The sequence below is a fragment of the Staurois parvus genome, unplaced genomic scaffold (assembly GCF_062004578.1).
Source record: "Staurois parvus isolate SC_StPar_1 unplaced genomic scaffold, SC_StPar_1.0 ptg001637l, whole genome shotgun sequence".
Classification (NCBI taxonomy): domain Eukaryota; kingdom Metazoa; phylum Chordata; class Amphibia; order Anura; family Ranidae; genus Staurois; species Staurois parvus.
Window position 1 is genome coordinate 1 of NW_028319433.1, and position 7,137 is coordinate 7,137.

Sequence of the window (7,137 nt, forward strand, 5' to 3'; positions counted from 1 at the left end):
CCTAGCACTAATCCTCTTCCACCTTCCCAACGCAAATCCCCCGCAAATCCCCCCTCCTAGCAGTAATCCTCTTCCACCTTCCCAATGCAATTCCCCCCTCCTAGCACTAATCCTCTTCCACCCTCCCAACACAAATCCCCCCTCCTAGCACTAATCCTCTTCCACCCTCCCAACGCAAATCCCCCCAAATTCCCCCTCCTATCACTAATCCTCTTCCACCCTCCCAACGCAAATCCCCCCTCCAAGCACTAATCCTCTTCCACTCTCCCAACGCAAATCCCCCCCAAATCCCCCCCCTAGCAATAATCCTCTTCCACCCTCCCAGCGCAAATCCCCCCTCCTAGCACTAATCCTCTTCCACCCTACTAACACAAATCCCCCCTCCTAGCACTAATCCTCTTCCACCCTCCCAACGCAAATCCCCCCAAATCCCCCCTCCTATCACTAATCCTCTTCCACCCTCCCAACGCAAATCTCCCCTCCTAGCACTAATCCTCTTCCACCCTCCCAAAGCAAATCCCCCCCCAAATCACCACGCTTAGCACACCTCCCAAAAATGTCCCATTCTAGACCAATTCTTACCCTGTGCTGCCCCCTAAATTCCCCCTCCCAACACAAATCCCCTTCCCCCAATATCCTCATGGTTCCCCCCTTCACCTGGTATCACAGTGCCCACGGCAGCTGCCCCACCTGCCCACCCTTTGCCCCAGCCCTGAGATGAGGGACTTATGTGTGGTAAGAAGCCAGGTAACCAGCATTTCTGAGTATGGCGGCCCCAATTCCAGTCATGACAGGCACTCTTTGGGTCACTTTTCCATGTTGTGAGGGTAAGGAGAGGGTCTTGTATTTAGTTGTTGAAGGACATCGCAGACTGACCTCCCCGGCCTTGTCCCAGTATCTGCTCTCATGGTCTTCAAGCTGAAGCCGGGAATTTATTCTAGCAGAAAGCTGCAATGTACGATCCTGCGATGTCTGACCATGTTTGACTTTTCCCACCAGGTGCTATCTATGCAAATCTGTCACAAATCAACATGGAATGATCCACCATTAGTTCCAAATTCTGATCGCTGATTATCATGCGAAGGAACTCACCGTCTGTATTGATGGAAGGCGATGGGTCATCCTCTATCTTTATCTGGATCCTTTCTAGAACGACCTCCGGAAATCCTGCACCATCCAAACATGGAGATGTCATTAGGTTTGGATAACTTGTAATATTCTCACATGCAAACTCAAGACATGGTTGGTTAATTCCCACCCTGATTTCCCCAGAGTCCTTCTCTACCCACCATACTGTGTCTGTATTTCCACTACACCCCACGTAGACTTCTGAAGTCCTGCCATTGTGAAGGTTCAAACTTTGGGACAGTTAAGACGCGTAAATGGAACTAGATATACATTATAAGTATGTAGTCACCTCTCCAATGATGGAGGACAGGTGTCTCCAGTGAAGGGTCCTCTTAGTACTCCATCATACAAAGACACTAGAGACCATAGTGCTCTTCCAACCTTGTGGTAGTTTGGTGAAGACCCTTTTCTGTTCCCACATGACTGTCCCCTGTGTACAGCCAGCTCCATAAAGACATGGATGACCAGTTTGGTGAAGACCCTTTTCTGTTCCCACATGACTGTCCCCTGTGTACAAAGCCAGCTCCATAAAGACATGGATGACCAGTTTGGTGAAGACCCTTTTCTGTTCCCACATGACTGTCCCCCGTGTACAAAGCCAGCTCCATAAAGACATGGATGACCAGTTTGGTGTAGACCCTTTTCTGTTCCCACATGACTGTCCCCTGTGTACAGCCAGCTCCATAAAGACATGGATGACCAGTTTGGTGAAGACCCTTTTCTGTTCCCACATGACTGTCCCCTGTGTACAGCCAGCTCCATAAAGACATGGATGACCAGTTGGGTGAAGACCCTTTTCTGTTCCCACATGACTGTCCCCTGTGTACAAAGCCAGCTCCATAAAGACATGGATGACCAGTTGGGTGAAGACCCTTTTCTGTTCCCACATGACTGTCCCCTGTGTACAAAGCCAGCTCCATAAAGACATGGATGACCAGTTTGGTGAAGACCCTTTTCTGTTCCCACATGACTGTCCCCTGTGTACAGCCAGCTCCATAAAGACATGGATGACCAGTTTGGTGTGGAGGAACTGGAGTGTCCTGCGCAAAGCCCTGACCTCAACCCCATAGAACACCTTTGGGATGAATTGGAGCAGAGACTGCGAGCCAGGCCTCCTCCCCCGAATGGTCCAACCTTCCCATAGACACCCTCCCAGTTGGAATGAAATGGGTTGTGAGCCAGGTCTTCTCATCCAACATTAATACAGACCTCACCAATGCTATGTTGGCTGAACGGGCACACATTCCCACAGACACTCCAAAATTGTGTAGGAAGCCTTCCTAGAAGAATGGAGTCAGTTTCATAAAGACATGGTTTGACCAGTTTGGAGTGGAGGAACTTGAGTGTCCTGCACACAGCCCTGACCTCAACCCTACTGAACACCTTTGGGATGAATTATAACGCCCACTGTAAGCCAAGTTTTGTTTTTTTTGGCGCCCAACATATGAGCCAGATCTTCTTATCCAACATCAGTATCTGATCTCACAGATGGGCACAAATTCTCACGGACACCCTTCAATGTCTTGTGATCTTGTGGAAAGCCCCCACCCTCCCCCCCCAGATGAGTGGGTACTGTCTTAGTAACAAAACACCTTATTAATGGACACTCCATAGTCATGGCCATAAGAAGGGGGCAACTCCATATTGATAGCCATATGGAGGGGGGCAACTCCATATTAATGGTCATAGGGAGGCGGGCTACTCCATATTAATGGTCCTAGGGAGGGGGGGGCTACTCCATATTAATGGCCATAGAGGAAAAGCAACTTCATATTAATGGCCATGGAGGGAGGGGGGCTACTCCATATTAATGGCCATGACTTTGGAATGGGATGTCCAGCAAGATCAAAATATGTGTAATGGCAGGGGGGGGGCGGCTAAATAATAATGGTCATAGGGAGGGGGGAGCAACTTCATATTAATAGCCATGGGACGGGGCAATAACTCCATAAAAACAGCCATGGATTTAGATTTGGGATGTCCTACAAGCTTATATACACAATATTGCCCAAAGTATTGTCCCCGCCCTCTAAATCATGTGATTCAGGTGTTCCAATCCCCTCCATATCATGTGATTCAGGTGTTCCAATCCCCTCCATCTCATGTGATTCCGATGTTCCAATCCCCTCCATCTCATGTGATTCAGGTGTTCCAATCTCCTCCCAATCATGTGATTCAGGTGTTCCAATCCCCTCCATATCATGTGATTCAGGTGTTCCAATCCCCTCCATATCATGTGATTCCGATGTTCCAATCCCCTCCATATCATGTGATTCAGGTGTTCCAATCCCCTCCATATCATGTGATTCCGATGTTCCAATCCCCTCCATATCATGTGATTCAGGTGTTCCAATCCCCTCCATATCATGTGATTCAGGTGTTCCAATCCCCTCCATATCATGGGATTCAGGTGTTCCAATCCCCTCCCAATCATGTGATTCAGGTGTTCCAATCCCCTCCCAATCATGTGATTCAGGTGTTCCAATCCCCTCCATATCATGTGATTCAGGTGTCCCAATCCCCTCCATATCATGTGATTCAGGTGTTCCAATCCCCTCCATATCATGTGATTCAGGTGTTCCAATCCCCTCCATATCATGTGATTCAGGTGTTCCAATCCCCTCCATATCATGTGATTCAGGTGTTCCAATCCCCTCCATGGACACAGGTGTATACAATCAAGCCCCTAGGCATGCAGACGGCTTCTACAAACATTGGTGAAAGAATGGGTCGCTCTCAGGAGCTCAGTGACTCCAAGCGTGGTTCCGTGATAGGTGGCCACCTGGGCAATAAGTCCATCCGTGACATTTCCTGGCTACTAAATATTCCACGCTCAACTGTTAGTGGGATTATAACAAAGTGGAAGCCACTGGGAACAACAGCTACTCAGCCAACAAGTGGTAGGCCACGTCACATGACAGGGCGGGGTCAGCGCATGCTGAAGCGCACAGTGCGCAGAAGTCACCAACTGTCTGCAGAGTCAATAGCTAAAGACCTCCAAACTTGGTGTGGCCTTCAGATGAGCCCAACAACAGTGCATAGAGAGCTCCATGGAATGGGTTTCAATGGCCGAGCAGCTGCATCCAAGCCTTCCATCACCAAGTGCAATGCAAAGCGTCGGATGCCGTGGTGTAAAGCACGCCGCCACTGGACTCTAGAGCAATAGAGACGTGTTCTCTGGAGTGACCAATCATGCTTCTCTGTCTGGCAATCTGATGGACATGTCTGGGTTTGGCGGTTGCCAGGAGAACGGTACTTGCCTGACTGCATTGTGCCAAGTGTAAAGTTTGGGGGAAGGGGGATTATGGTGTGGGGGTGTTCCTCAGGGGTTGGGCTTGGCCCCCTAGTTCCAGCGAAGGAAACTCTTAAGGCGACATTTTGGACAATTTCATGCTCCCAACTTTGTGGGAAGAGTTTGGGGATGGCCCCTTCCTGTTCCAACATGACTGCCCACCAGTGTACAAAGCAAGGTCCATAAAGACATGGAGGAGCCAGTTTGGGGTGGAGGAACTTGACTGTCCTGCACAGAGTCCTGACCTCCACCCCATAGAACACCTTTGGGATGAATTAGAGCGGAGACTGCGAGCCAGGCCTCCTCCCCCGACATCAGTGCCCCTCCCCCGACATCAGTGCCTGACCTGACAAATGTGCTTCTGGAAGAATGGTCCAACCTTCCCATAGACACCCTCCTAAACCTTGTGGACGGCCTTCCCAGAAGAGGTGAAGCTGTTATAGCTGCAAAGGGCGGGGCCAACTCAATATTGAGCCCTACGGAGTAAGACTGGGGGGCCATTAAAGGTCATGTGTGTGGAAAGGGCGGGGCCAACTCAATATTGAACCCTACGGACTAAGACTGGGGGGCCATTAAAGGTCATGTGTGTGGAAAGGGCGGGGCCAACTCAATATTAAACTCTACGGACTAAGACTGGGGGGCCATTATAGGTCATGTGTGTGGAAAGGGCGGGGCCAACTCAATATTGAACCCTACGGACTAAGACTGGGAGGCCAATAAAGTTCATGTGTGGGGAAAGGCCGGCGGCCCAATACTTTTGGCAATCTAGTGTAGGTGTGATGGTCTGCAAACACAGCCAGAAGGTGTAAGAATATGAGTGAATGGAGAAGGGGTGACGTAAGAAGGGAATGCTCTGCTATGTCCATGTCCACTATGTCCATAATTTGATGGTGGCCTGGAACGGTCATGGTGCAGCTCAGCTGATTCTGAGCCCCCATACCAGTCACATGCTGTGCCATGGTTCACCTTTATATACAGCCCCATGTCAGTCCATCATCTACTCACGTAGCAGGTTGGGGTCCATGCTGATGAAGGCCTGTGCTCCTTTGATGCTGCTGAGATACGTGGAGTCCAGCAAAGACATTCTCCACCGAATGGATGTTCTGCTGAAAGAGAAGACGACATGTTTTTGAAGCAGAGGCAGAGTTTTCTCTTTTTGCCATGATAGCCGTTGGTTAAAGTTTGGAGTTTAGGAGATGCAATTGGCTGCAATTGGGAGGCAGGGACAGGGTGTTGTCACCCTACAACAGGAAATGGCTGAACAAAGACCCTTTCTTCAGCCAACCTTTGAGAGGTCCTTCTCTGTGTATACCTGTTGGGGGTCCCAGTGGCGATCAGTTGAGGTCAGGATGGACTGATGTCACCATCCATGGTTCTTGGTGAGGGATCTGCTTGTCTCTGACAGCTCATAAAATATAAATGAGGGTACCGGAATGGCGGGTTCGGTTCCTGGGGGGGGGGGTGATCTCCTGCAGTTGCTTCTGTTAGTCCACAGCAAGTCATGCAACCATCTCTGTCCTACAGGAGCTGACAATCTAATTACCCGGCTCTGGTAGTTGGTCAATGCATGGCGTATGACGAGATATTGATTTGTCCTGCAGATGGACCCTGGTTTGAAGTTGCAGTGTATGGTGAGTCATGTGTCCATTGATGGTCACTGGTGGCCCCCCCCTGCAGTGTCCACCCCCCCCCCCCCAGTGTCCACCATTATACAGGTCCCTCCATACAAAAAACCAATACATGAAGGATGGGGGGGTCATCTTTTACTCACCCAATAACACAGAGGGCAGAGCACCTTTAAGAAATGTACCATGGGAGGACAGCAGAGCGACTCGACAACGTGGATCCTGGCCTGTAGTGTGGCCCTGCAGTCTCCTGTGGGGCCCTTGGAGGAGAAGAGTCCAGGAATCTCTGTATTCAACAGTCAAAACACTGAGAGCTGGGCTGTCTTCCTGATGATAGAGGAAACACGCAAAACAGGGAGGAGGGGGCGAGCTGGAGGGAAGGGGGGAGTGAGCTGGATGGGAGGGGGGCGAGTCGGAGGGGGGGGGGCTGGATGGGAGGGGGGCGAGTCGGAGGGGGGCGAGTCAGAGGGGGGGGGGGCTGGAGGGGAGGGGGGCTTCCTCCAGTCAAAAGCCTACAACACTCAATCAGAATTGTATGAAAAATACGACTTTGAATCGATGATCTGACAGTTATCACACAGATTTCCAAAATGATTCGTAGGGAGAAGCGTGAAAATGATTATTATACGGGATTTATGGCGCCAACAGTCTGCGCAGCGCGGTACAATATAAGGGGGGCGGTACAATTACAGGGCTTTTCAGTACAGAAGGAATGTTTCTCGTACGATACCGGATCGGACCATCTTCATCAAATCAGGGCACTTTGTGTCTGAAAATACAATACAAATACAATACAAATACAACAAAAATATAATACAAAATACAACAAAAATACAACAAATACAGCACAAATATAATACAAAATACAACAAAAAAACAACAAATACAGCACAAATATAATACAAAATACAACAAAAATACAACAAATACAGCACAAATATAATACAAAATACAACAAAAATACAACAAATACAGCACAAATATAATACAAATACAACAAATACAACAAAAAAACAACAAATACAGCACAAATATAATACAAATACAACAAATACAACAAAAATGTGATACAAATATAATACAAAATACAAC

The 7,137-nt window shown here is 48.9% G+C and overlaps 1 long non-coding RNA gene across 1 annotated transcript; it reads right to left on the bottom strand.

Annotated features, from left to right (window-relative positions):
* Window positions 1-1,068: 1,068 nt before the first annotated feature.
* Window positions 1,069-6,431, bottom strand: LOC149434938 (uncharacterized). Its single transcript, XR_016308591.1, has 3 exons — window positions 6,192-6,431; window positions 5,426-5,526; window positions 1,069-1,167 (listed from the first exon to the last, which is right to left on the bottom strand). It is a non-coding gene; the product is annotated as an uncharacterized LOC149434938 (long non-coding RNA).
* Window positions 6,432-7,137: the final 706 nt, after the last annotated feature.